The sequence below is a fragment of the Canis lupus genome, chromosome 6, assembly GCF_011100685.1.
Source record: "Canis lupus familiaris isolate Mischka breed German Shepherd chromosome 6, alternate assembly UU_Cfam_GSD_1.0, whole genome shotgun sequence".
Classification (NCBI taxonomy): domain Eukaryota; kingdom Metazoa; phylum Chordata; class Mammalia; order Carnivora; family Canidae; genus Canis; species Canis lupus.
The window spans coordinates 74723336-74736786 of NC_049227.1; the positions used below are offsets into that span (position 1 = coordinate 74723336).

General features: G+C 34.4%; 1 protein-coding gene and 1 long non-coding RNA gene across 7 annotated transcripts in view; one reads left to right on the forward strand and one right to left on the reverse strand.

Moving 5' to 3' along the window:
* The window catches only part of LOC111096454, a 33506-nt gene extending 21182 nt beyond the window's left edge, over positions 1-12324 (reverse strand). For 3 of the 6 annotated variants that reach the window (XR_005361401.1, XR_005361397.1, XR_005361398.1), the window contains exons 1-7: positions 12195-12324; positions 11611-11772; positions 9257-9309; positions 6890-6978; positions 4892-4980; positions 1945-2017; positions 1667-1694 (exon numbers count right to left, since the gene is read on the reverse strand). This is a non-coding gene — a long non-coding RNA (uncharacterized LOC111096454). The remainder of the gene's footprint in view (positions 1-1666; positions 1695-1944; positions 2018-4891; positions 4981-6889; positions 6979-9256; positions 9310-11610; positions 11773-12194) is intronic. The other 3 variants (XR_005361400.1, XR_005361399.1, XR_005361402.1) reach the window with 3 other exon arrangements.
* Positions 1-13451, forward strand: part of NEGR1 (neuronal growth regulator 1) — an 814177-nt gene that overhangs the window by 365170 nt on the left and 435556 nt on the right. The gene's annotated exons all lie outside the window — the stretch shown is intronic.

Consider the following 13451-nt stretch of genomic DNA (forward strand, 5'->3'; position numbering starts at 1 on the left):
TTCATCAAAAATTTAATTCAACAAAAATATTATGATTTTAAAGTAAATAAATGCTATCTAAACACATAGTTTCAGTTATAGTGAGAAAAAGTTAACTTTTTTTGTTGTTGCACACAGAAGCATTAAAAACTCATTTGAAAATTGAAACTGAGTATTTTTTCAAATATCTCAACCAAAATATTGGATCAAATATCTGTATTCTTAAGACAGAGTTACATAGTGAGAAAAAAACAAGTTGATTACACAAAAATGCCCGGATTAAAGAAGAAGAAGAAGAAGAAAAAAAAAAAAACCTTCCATAATCCTTTGGGAACATTCTATTTTTGCAAATACTGAAGGTTGCTGCTGTAGCATTCATTCAAAAGTTGTACTAGGGATAGACTGGATTACTGAGCCTGTATTGGAAGCTTTGTATGGAGTAGGCTCGCATGTTTGGTATGATACGTAGTAGAATCCACACTGCTGACTGTGGGGTCACACAGCCTTGTTCTACACAGATGTGTGTATCAGGAGTAAAATTGTCAGATGCCAGTGTTGTCTTGATTTTGAGTTCTTTCTGGACACCGATTGAGTGCGTGGATGCCAAATGAGTAGAAATTCTAATAAATGTGACCATTCTTCAGTGAGTTTGCTTGCAGAAACAGGAAATTGTGTAAGGATTGGCCTATGCAAACTCTAGTGTAAATTTGTTCCCAGCTGCCTTCATGCAGACAGACGTTACTTCTTAAGAAGAGACTGCTAGTTTGGGCAGCCCTAGTGGCGCAGTGGTTTGGCACTGCCTGCAGCCTGGGGTGTGATCCTGGGAACCTGGGATCAAGTCCCATGTCGGGCTCCCTGCATGGAGCCTGCTTCTCCCTCTGCCTGTGTCTCTGCCTCTCAGTCTCTCTCTCTCTCTCTGAATAAAATAAATAAATCCTAAAAAAAAAAAAAAAAAAAAAGAGAGACTGCTAGTCTTGCCAAGCCCTATGTTGGAAGAAACACAGAGATAAATCCTGACTTACAGTGTTCAAAAGTTTAAGGAACATCGCTACTACATTAAATTTATAGTACTTTATGAGACTTTGTGTCTACCATGACAATTGTAGAATGAAAAGAAAGTCAACTTGATTATTATTTGGAGATCATGCCACAGACATCAAACAATTATGTCCAGTCATGTAGAATTGGCACATAAGAGTTGTTAACCATGCTATTTTATAATGTATAATATAATTTATCTGTTAATAATATAAATTAATTTCATTAAGTAATATCTCCTTGAAATAATGTTATTTTTTAAAGAATTTATTTATTTATTTATTTATTTATTTATTTATTTATGAGAGAGAACACAGCAGGAGGAGGAGCAAAGGGAGAGAGACAGAAAATCTCAAGCAGACTTTGTGCCAAACCCAGAGCCTGATGGGAGATTAGGATCCACAACCCTGAGATCATGACCTGAGCCAAAATTAAGTCAGCCCTCAACTGACTGAGCTACCCAGGTGCACCAAAATAATGTTATTAATAAACATACCCAAGCTCCCTCTTTTTCTCTTGGTATGATGCTGATTGATGTAGCTGCTCCCCTTACATCACAACTGCTTTTGTCCCTAAGGCACTGTTTTGTACTGGATTTCATTTGGGCTAGATAAAAAGATAGACTACAGCACTTTAATATAATACATACCAGAGTGATGAAGTCATCACTGGAAGCTCTTGTACCATGTAAATAGTAAAAGCAAAGTAATAAATCAGTTGTTATTAAATGAATAAATAAGACTGATATAAATTATAAGACCAGAAATTTGTTTCTGCACACTAACATTAAAGTCAATAAATAACAGCATGCATACCACATATCTGACTGATTAATCGATAGGAAAATTATTATTTATATAAATATATATGTGAAATCCTTTAAAGAAAGAGAGAAAATGTGTAACGGAAATGTGTTTGAACACATACCAAAATTTATAGATGATCAGTCTTGTCACATGATTAAATGCATCACCTTAGTCATGGGACTTCCAGGACATCTCTAGATGAAAGATTGAGGTCATAATGGGGCTCGTTGACTGATTTAAAACTAACAATACCTGACATATTAAATATCTTAGTTGAAATGCTATCATCATATAAAAATCTTTTGTCAAGTTTGGTTAATATTTTATAAAATGAAGTGCAAAGAAATAGCATTGAAAATAAAATTCCTGCTTTAATTTTGCTGGGGAGCAGAAGAATTTTAAGCCAAATAAGATTTATTATTTTAGCAAATATACTAAAGATATGAACGGACATTAAAAAGTGGTTATATACCATCACAGTGGTATCAAAAGTCAGCAAGGCTTGTATTGGTGCAGAGAAGTAAATGTGGGCTTGCGTAATAGTAATATGAAGACAACTTAGTTTTATGATCTTTTGACTGTGATCTCTGGAGATTTACATATTTTGGAACAAGTTTCTTCACCTTTATTTGATCTAAATATCCCTATTCTTTTTTTTTCTTAAGATTATTTATTAATTTGAGAGGGAGAGAGAAAGAAAGAAAGAGCATGCACTCGTGCAGGCGGAGGGAGAAGCAAACTCCCGGCTGAGCTGGGAGCCCAATACAGGGTTGATCCCTGAGCTGAGGGGAGGTGCTTAACCAACTGAGCCACCCAGGTGCCCCAGGATATCCCTATTCTTTTTTTTTTTTTTAATTTATTTTTTATTGGTGTTCAATTTACTAACATACAGAATAACCCCCAGTGCCGTCACCCATTCACTCCCACCCCCTGCCCTCCTCCCCTTCTACCACCCCTAGTTCGTTTGGATATCCCTATTCTTAACGTAACTAAATTTCATAGATAGATTAAAAACTACAAATAGGAAATTGATAAAGGAGGATTAATCATAGCATTTTAATAATTCATTGGTCGATTCTAGCCTCAAATAGTTTATCCTGGTCCCATAATATAGCTAATAAGCAATTATCACAAGGAAACATGAAAATATAATCTATAAGTGAATATGAATGATATATATTAGAAAGTGTATTTTAGAATTAGCAATAACATCTTGTTGCTCATATTGTAGTTATTGTGCTACCTAAATGTATTCATTAAAAAATTTATAGGGGTGCCTGGGTGACTCAGTTGGTTAAGCGTCCCAACTTCTGATTTTGGCTTAGGTCATGATGTCAGGGTCATGGGGTCGGGCTCCATGTTCACCAGGGAGATTCTCTCTCCTTCCACCTCTCCTCCACACTTGTGCTCTCTCTCTCTCTCAAATAAGTAAAATCAATCAATCAATCAATCTTTTTTTAAAAAAAGGATAAATTATATGTGCTCTAGTAGAGCACTTAGCGATGAATGTTTTAAAAATGATCATAGTTTCAGTCATGACCTTACAGATATTGGGTTAGAGTATGAAAAGGTAAAATTTATTAAGTTCCGAAGTGATAGATTTATATTTGAGATAAAATAACAACTTATAAGAGGTTTAGGTCAAACTTGAAGAAGTGGGTAGGTCCCACTGTATAGCACTGAATTTTGGGGCTGAATAAATAAACAGTATCTGACCAAGCAAATCATCACATAGAGCACAGCTGCTATAAATACAGTGCCTATAATAGGTTTGAGCTCCTTGTAAGAATAAATGATTCTGAGTATCTTGTGAATTAAAATAAACTAAGATATTTTTCAGTAGTAACCCTTATGGGAAGATTCTTAACTGCTATTAATTTCTAACTTTTCTGAGGGGGCAATAAAAATACATAAACTGACAAATGCCCTTGTGTTAAACAAGCCTTAATGAATGCATCTCTGGGTTCTTCAGGATTTAATTTTTTTAAAAGCACACTGAAAAAAAAAATAAAAATAAATAAAAATAAATAAAAGCACACTGATCACATATTGCACTTATATTTTATCACCTAGTAAATAAGCACTGGAGCAGTGGGTCTTGGTGCTGTGATATCCAGTCTTGTCCTTACTAATGGGCCCTTAAACTTATATATACTTCTATGTCTGCCTCTTTCAGTTTCTAAGAAAAAGGAATGGGAAGACCTTTTCTTCCTTAATTTGCCTGAACTTGCAATTAACAATACAAATATTTGTGATATTTTGAAGAAAAATAAACATTATGATAATTATATTATTTCCCCATTTTTGTGATCTTATGGTTAAAAATCAAATATAAGATATTTATACCTTGGGCAGCCCAGGTGGCTCAGCGGTTTAGCGCCGTCTTCAGCCCAGGGCATGATCCCGGAGTCCCAGGATCGAGTCCCACATCAGGCTCCCTGCTTGGAGCCTGCTTCTCCCTCTGCTTGTGTCTCTGCCTCTTTCTCCCCGCCCCCACCCGTGTGTGTGTGTGTGTGTGTGTCTCATGAATTAAAAAAAAGGTCATGATCTTAAAAAAAAAGATATTTATGCCTCATATTTAAGAAAAAGTTCTTTGAAAAGACACTCATCTAGTGTTACAAGGCCCTGCATTGGTTAGGAGGCAACTCCTATCCCAGGGTTCCATCTTGATGATTGTTCCATCTTCTGTAAGCCAGTTTCCTACGTTAGTAATCAATGTACTTGGTTGTTCATTCAATAATAGTATTTTTAGCACTTAGATCATACCATGTACAGTAGGACCTAGGGATTTAGCAGTATTTAAGATAACCTTTGGAAGTTGTTTTCATGAAGTTTACATTCTAGTTGAAGGGAAAAGCATAATAAATAAGACATGTATCAGGTACTAATAATATTACCAATATGTCAGAGGTAGTTAATAAAAGATACTTATTATTAGCACTAGTAGTAGCAGTAGGAGTAGTACTAGTAGTAGTAACGATATAGTAGTAGTAGTAGTAATGATAGGTTCTTAGGGAAATAAGTATCAAGGTCATTCTTTATTTTTGCATCATTTTGTTTCTACTTACTATGTCTCAAATTCAAACGTCATTTTCAGATTTCAACCACACATTAATATAATGTTTTGGACAGGTCCATATGGCTGCTTCATTGATACCTCAACAAATACAGATCACATCGCTAAGATTAATGTCATCATCAGATGATTTTAGAGTAGAAAAAGGTTGTTTTAAGGTTTCATGGATTTATGTTCAAATCATTTTCTTATACATTACTTGAAGATTAAAAATAGGAAATATTTTTAAACTCTTTTACACTTTTAAGCTATGAAGATAATAATGGTGATGGTGATTATATATTTTCTTTCACTATTCTCTATTTCATACCTACACACAATTAGAGCCTGCATTATTTCTCTGTTTCAGTCTTTTCCATTCAATGTATCTTTCCCAGGTTAAATTAATATTAACTAAGCAAAACATCTGCATTTTGCGTGGAATAATTCTGTACATACTGAGAGATGAGTTGAGCAAATAAATGTGCTTTCCATCTCTATCTTCTGTAATTGTGGTTACAGCTTAAATCTTATGTTTCCTCTTAAAAGTTATTAAAACATGCAAACATTCTTTTCCCACATTAATTGGAGCCCTGCCCTCATTTTCCAGTCCATAGTTGGCTACCCTGCAAGTTAAATAACTCTAATTATTAAGATTCAAAACATTACATGTATCAGTGAAGGCAATTAAGATGATTTGAATATTATTAAATGAAAATGAACTATTTCTGTTTCAAAAAACTAAATAAATATGCTTAGGGATTTTTTACATTGTTAAATTGCCTCAAAAATAATTGGACAATTCAATATAATAAAGTGAATGTAATAAATAATTTTAATTCATAACAATAAGTAATGTGCTTATTTGCATGACTAGGATAAAGAATGCATGTGTAAATACTAAACCAGAGACTAATAGGGGAAAGCATGGGGTTATTTTACTTCTAAACTTCTAGTTCACGAGTTATGACACTGTACTGTGATGAAATTTGGCCTAACTCCACTGTACCATCCTTTATAAGAGTTCTTAACCCCCTCCCATGTACCATGTGATAAAATATCAGATCAAAGAAATTGCATAGGCCTTTCCTTGAGCAGGATTTCACACTCAATGACATAATTGTTTGGTGTGATGTAGAGAATGAAAAAATACTTAAGCAGTCAGTGCATCAGCAAGGGTTCTACTGGTTGTGTAAAACTCAGACATTTTCCTTCATTAGTTATGTTTTCTCTGTAGGTCTGTGAAAAGACTCAGGTGTTCCCGATGGCTATCTTATAGGAAGGCCATAAGGAGAACTGTGGAGCCAGAGGAGAATTTGCACCCATGAGAATGGAGCCTCGACTCATAGTACTGACATTTTGGATAATTGATAAAAGCCAACAATAGTTCCTGTTGGATGAGATCTGGATACTAAGAGGCGAATATGGAAAATTTCAGACCAACCTGCTTTGAAACGAAAGAAAATGGCTTCTTATCTAAATAAAGTAGTTCCTAACTATGAATAATATGACCTTGGATTAAAGACCTTTTAACCCTAATTAAAAAAGCTTTCACACATGAATTTAGATCACATTTAATTGGAATTATAAATATTGGTTTTAATTTGGGTAATTGGGGCTACATGCAGATACTATAAAATTGAAATGCAGTTGTGTAACATTTTAACTGTTTCAAGGAGTTGGGGCTCCTAATGTGTGTGCTCTCAATAATTTCTTCCTCAGTATTTGTTCCTTTCCATTGTAAAACTATCCCTGCTCAAGGACTCTTTCAAGGCTTAAATCCCTATCTTCTTTTCCCAACCATCTGGTATCAAAGAATCTCTGTCGACTACTTGTTGATCCTTTGAGCAGGTCAGCTCCTACAGATGGCCTTGCTTGCACTGTCTCCCTATTAACCCTTGGATGATCCTCCATTTCTGAAATTCAGAGGTCAGTACTGACTCAACGTGGAACTTCCCCCTTTCCCCGGTCTCATTTTTAAGGTCTACGTTCTAAACTTTTATATATTTACGTAAGCAGTTCAGAAGCCAGTGACAAATAACTTGGTGCAACTGTTTAGCAGGCATCCAAGGAGGGACAATGGTTTGATTTTCCAGTTTTCTGAAAGAGATGAAAAAATAAATGGACTTCTTCCCCATGGAATTTTAACTTTGCACACATTTTTCCATGGTAGTCCTAGGCATATATGTAAAAGATGGCTTTTTTTTTCACTGAAGCAGAACGTTTGGATATCAATTATTTCAAGATATGTTTTAAACTTCGAAAGTTTATTTAAACTTTAAGGGAAACAAATTGTATAGTAATTTTCTCATTAAAAAATGTTTTGATGTCTATAAACATTTTATAGGATAAATCTTAGAAAGGATAAAAATTTATTAATAAGAAAACAAATGGGATGCTCAGTTGGTTAAGCATCTGGCTTCAGCTCAGGTCATGATCCCAGGGTCCTGGGATCCAGCCTCATATCAGGCTCCCTGCTCAGCAGGAAGTCTGCTTCTCCCTCTCCCTTCTGCCTCCTCCTCCCCGCTCATGTTCTGACTCTGTCTCTGCCTCTCTTTCCCTCTCAAGTAGGTGAATAAGATCTTTAAAAAATAAAATAAAAAATTTTAAAAAAGAGAAAAAATTAAAAGACCCTGACTTACCGCTAAGAAAGAACATATTAGCCTCCCTAGTCACTGATACTATAAAAACCAACCAGCCTGATTTTAAAATGTCATTGAGTGCCTTTAGTCAGTCAGACTTGGAAAGAAAAATTATTTACTATTTATAGACTCTCCGTCATTCCTGGTTAATGAGTCTTATGATTAGTCATGGCACACTGGCCATTGTGACGTTGAAAACGTAAAACTTCTCAGGTCGTTCAAAAAAAATACTATCTCTAGGCCAAAATCCTCTTCTGACTTTGTGAATGAGTCAAGACTATTATCTTAACATTTCAAAATTGAAAATGCTTTTCTTCCTCTGAACACATGAATAGGCTATGTCTCATTCTTCTGATCATTATTAGGTGAATATACTGTTAAACTGATTAATTTTAGATTAGTATTCCTCAATTTTTTAATAGGAACTTAATATCTAATACCAAAGAGATTGACCAATTTGAGATAAAAAAATACAAATACCCTAAAGTTTTAGATACTTTTTATACTTTTACTGTAGAATTTCTTTGATTTTTATGCCATTGGTAAGTTTTTATTGTAGGAAATCAATCTACTCTGTATTTTAAAATAGGGCTAATATGCTTTTTTCTTCATGTGTATAAATATTAAATATAAGCTTTTTGTTTACAGATTTTATTTTTACGTAAGTTTTACATTCAACATGGGGTTTGGACATACAAGCCTGAGGTCAAGAGTCACATGCTCTACTGACTCAGCCAACCAGGCCCCCCTTCAAATATAAACTTATAAGCTGTATTTGTTATCAGCCCTAAATAATGTCTTTCAAACTAGGGTCACAAATATAGAAACGATTTTAGATATTTTATACTAGTATTTCAGATTTCTCCTTTTGCAGGTGAAAAAGGTTACAACAAAGCGGTTGCAGGATTTATCAAGGAACAAGTAACTAACTAGCTGCACAGCTGGGATCTGAGAGCTATCTTTTTTTTATTTTAAATCCAATGTAGAACATCACCTTTTTGTCCTGCTTATCTGATTTTATGTTATATTGAGCTATCCATATTGGGGTGTGGGAGAAAATCTGATGTTTTTTCATTTATACATGTTTTTGAAATGGAAAACAGGGGCATAATACTTTGAGTTATAGAATATACACAGTGATACTGTACTTTAAATCTGAACAAAAAAGAAATACTCAGCAATTATTTTATCAGCTGAGAAATTCAAAAGGGAGTCAGTCCAGGATGGATCAGTGTAGATGGTATGTGTAACATGGCTTCAGAAGTGCTTAAGGACACAACATTTGCAGTCAGTCCAACCAACTTTGAATCTCAGTTTACTAGATTGTTACCTTTGACTTTAATCTCTTCATGCCTCAATTTTCTCATTTCTAAAATGGAGATAATCTAAATTGAGAATCCAGAAATAAACCTTCATATTTATGGCCAATTGATTTTTCACAAGGATGGCAAGACAGCTCAACAGGGAAACAATAGCCTTTTCAACAAATGGTGCCGGAACTACTGGATATCCACATGCAAAAAAATTACATTGAACCCCTACCTCAGGTTATGTCCAAAAAAAAAATGAACTCAGAATGGATTAAACACTTGACGGTCAGAGCTGCAACTATAAAACTCTTAACAAGAAAACATAAGAGTAAATCTTCAGGGCCTTAGGTTAGGCAGTGGTTTCTTGAATATGGCACCAAGAATACAAGCATTAAAAGGGAAAAAAAAAAGATAAATTGTACTTACTGAAAATTTAAAATGTCCTTGCTTCAAAGGATCTCATCAAGAAACTGAAACAACTACAGAGTGGGAGAAATTTGCAAATCATGTCTCAGGTAAGGCACTAGTACTAAAATATATAAAGAATTCTTACAACTAAACAAGGAAATGACAATCCGATTAGAAAATATTCAAAACATTTTGAATATATGTTTCTCTAAAGAAAATATACAACTGGTCCATAAGCACATAAAAATATGTTTAACACAATTCAATAGGGAAATGCAAATCAAAACCATAAGATACCAATTCACACACACTGAGATGGCTATAACTAAAATGAATTATAACAAATATCGGCAAAGATGTAGAGCAATTATAACCCTCAAAACATTACTGTTGGGAATGTAAAAAGGTATAGGTGTTGTGATAAACAGTGTGGTGGCTATTCCTCAAAAACTTGAAGAGTTTACCATATGACACAGCATTTCTACTCCTATGTATATATACAGTAGAACCAAAAATATATGTTCACATAAAAACTTGTACCTGGGTGTTCTAACAGCATTAATGACAACAGCCCAAAACTGGAAACAACTCAAATGTCCATTAACTGATAAAAATATAAGCAAATGTGATATATGTGATTATGGAATAGTATTTGGCCAAAAGAAGGAATAATGTGCTGATATGCTGCAATATGGTTGAATGTTCATATATTATATTAAGTGAAAGAAGCCAGAAACAGACAGCCACATAATTTATGATTCTGTGTACATGAAATGCTTAGAACAGAAAAATCCTTAAGGTTGAAAAATAAATTGGTGGTTGCCAAGGGCCAGAGGGAAAGGGGAATGAAAAGTGAATGCTAATGGATGGGATATTTCTTTTTGGGGTGATGAAAATATGGGGATAGTTGCATAATCTTGTGAATATACTAAAAACCATTGACATGTGCAAATAAAAGGGTGACTTTTGTCGAATTTAGATTATATCTCCATAAAAATGAAAAATAATCATCTGCTTTAAAGGACTATTGTGAGAATAAAATAATATATGAAAAAGGAAGCACTGTACCTAGTAAATAGTAAGTACCCTTTAGGTTATATAATAATGATGATGAAAACAACAAAATCTTAGACCATTTGAGACATACAAGAAAGATACACACTAGGACCTAACTTAAAACCTAATATACCTATTTTCTTAGTCTCTCTTGCACAAGGTTCCAAAATGTCCTTATGAGGGCAAAATGGTAGCTAACGCCGGAACCATGCCATGAGTATGCCTGGAGACCATAGATGTTCCTGATATATTTTAGTAGTATATATATGATCTCTTTCCTAGAGTTCATTCATCCTTTCTCCTTTTATTTTTTCTTTTCTTTTCTTTTCTTTTTTCCTTCCTTCCTTCCTTCCTTCCTTCCTTCCTTCCTTCCTTCCTTCCTTCCTTCCCTTAATGAAACTCATTGAAGGACTTTAGATTTTATTAGGGAAGGATATTTGTCTTTAGCAAATTAGTTAACATTAGTAATCAAGATCCTCTAGTCTCAATCGAATCCCAAACAGTATCCCAGTTACTTAACATCTTTAGTTTTACTTTCCTTACCTATAAACCATAAACTGAGGATAACTCATATATCTCGGTGGTGTTTTAAGATGAAGTGATATCATGCATTTAAAGCATTTAGTATAGTACTTGTTGCATGGTAACTGCTAAATAAATAGAAATATTGTTATTATCAATTGTTATTAATTCTAGCAGGGTGCTTCTAAGGACGCCTACTCCTGCTTGAATTTACCTCCTTTTATGCTTGAAGTATTTAGGATATTTTGTGCGGGTCTAATTGTAGGACTCAAGAGAATACCAAAAGACCGTCTGTACTTCTATTCTAAGTCAGTTTTTTTTTCTATTCATAGAAAACTCAGAATTTAAAATGATATAGCACATTGGCTAACCACTCTGGGAGAGGAACAAAATGAAGAATAAATTATGGGACTGTCCGGCTATTCAGACATATGTTTGTCATTCTAAAGACATGTAAATGTGTAGTCTTAGAAGTTTGAGCTCCCTGAATTTCTCTCTTACTAGCCATGGCAGCAAGATCACAGCAGCAAAGGACATGTGAATAGTATTCGGGTATGGCATGTAAAGATGGTTAGACTGTAGGAATTCACACAGAGAAAGTTTACTTCCACCCGAGCGTCCAAGAGAATATATATTTCTTATCCTTAGGAAACAAAGAAAAGATGTAGAGCACAATACAGGGGAGCAAGAACCATGGTGGTAAAATAAAAAAAAAAAAAAAAAAGAAAATCCTAAGAAGGGGGAGAAAAGTAAATAAAAGGCTTGAATTTTAAAAAAACTGTTAAGGGGAGCACCTGGGTGGCGCAGTGGGTTCATCAGCCAACTCTTGGTTTTGCCTCTGGTCATGATTTCAGCGTGGTAAGAATCAGCTAGTGTCTGGCTCCCTGCTCAGTGCAGTCTTCCTAGGTTTTCCTCTCCCTCGCTCTGCCCCTTTCCTCCTTCGATAAATAAGTAATCTAAAATGAATAGATTTAGACAGATAGATAAAATTTTTAAAAATTGTTAAGCTTTCATATAAATGCATTAATAGTTTGTGCCCTAAATGGAATCTTGTCTTAGCGCTGGTCAATATAAAAGAAGCCGAGTGACAAGAGTAAGCTGTGCTCATTCCTCACTTGTTAGTATCTCCCTGCTTCAGAAAACTAGTAAACATAATGGATATAAAAATATAATAATAAATAGCTCTCAAGTAGTGTTACATCTGGTTTATCTTCACTGAAGATATTGCTGCCTGTTTAAGGCAAATTGAGGAGTGGCTGAAATGATATAACAAGTGTAGTGTGGCTCGCACAACCTATCATTCCATTGCAGAAGATGATTAATGTTAAAAAGTGAAGATAAGTCTAGTACCCAAAATAGAATAAAATAAATAACTTACCGGATGAGATGTAAAGAACTATGGACTCATTTATCTGTCCCACCCACAATTTCCCCTTTCATCTCTGCCTTCCTTCAGTATCTTTTCCCCCATAACCCTTGACTAAGCATGTACTCTGCACACGCCCTTGTAGTATAAGTGGTGGCCACGGAGACAGATAATATAATATCTAGTAACCGTTGCCATGGAATCCCCACGTTAATACTAGGGAAGAAGAATGCAATGTAAACTTTAGGTCTTTTTTTTTTTTTTTTTTAACTTTAGGTCTTAATTGTTCTCAGATCATCGCTGCTACAGGAAACACTAACATTTTTGTTTACTGTCCTTACTAGGACATAACTAATCATCGTCATTCTCAAAAGAATATGTTTATCAGGTTTTGACTTCAAGAAACTCCCCTGGACTAGTCCAAGCCCTTTGTTAAAGTTTTCAACACCTTTTATTCCTTTGTGTATAATTAGCAACTCCTTTGAAAGCCTGCAAACATTAGAGTTCAGGTTTGTCATAAGAACTGTTAATTGTTTATGGTCTTTTCTCAGAGGTGCATAAATGAAAGAGCTCTCTTTTGATACAGAAACTTCATCAGATTTAGTTAGCATTTTAAGTCTTTCCAAAAAGAAAAAAAATCTGCTTATTGAAAGCATGTTTACATCCTACTCATTTTATAGTTGGTGAAGAACATATTTTGTAAGTTTTTACGCTGAATGTAAAGACCCACATGTATGGTTAAGAAAAACGTCCAGGTAAATATTGAACAGATGAAAGTTCAGAGAGAAACATATTTTCCTAGACATTTGGATAAGTCATAATAATGCTAATATGTATAATCAAGGAAAGACTCCCTACAATATTAAGTGCTTCCCTATTCTCTAGTGTTTCTATACATATTAAAAAATCATGTTCAGTGTGATTAATTAATGTCTTGCGAACCATTTTCTAGGAAGTTTGGAGATTTTATTGCATATTCCAGCCTCAGTGTGTAAACTTCATGTGTTTTCTGTTCACCCAGACCCTCTTACGTATAGTTGCATTGCTAATTTTGTGCTTTACTGAAGAAGTTTTAAAAAGTGCTAATGTGAAATTTTTTCCCTTATAATAAAAAAATCTTTAAAAAAAAATCTAAACAAGTAGAAATCTTGCAAGAAACATTGCTACGTGAGTCAGGTCTTCTGGGAGAATTGCAAGCTGGCGTTCGGCCCACTTATGCAGGGTTTCTTAATTTGTTCTACTATAAAATATTGTGAGTCTTTTCCCTAG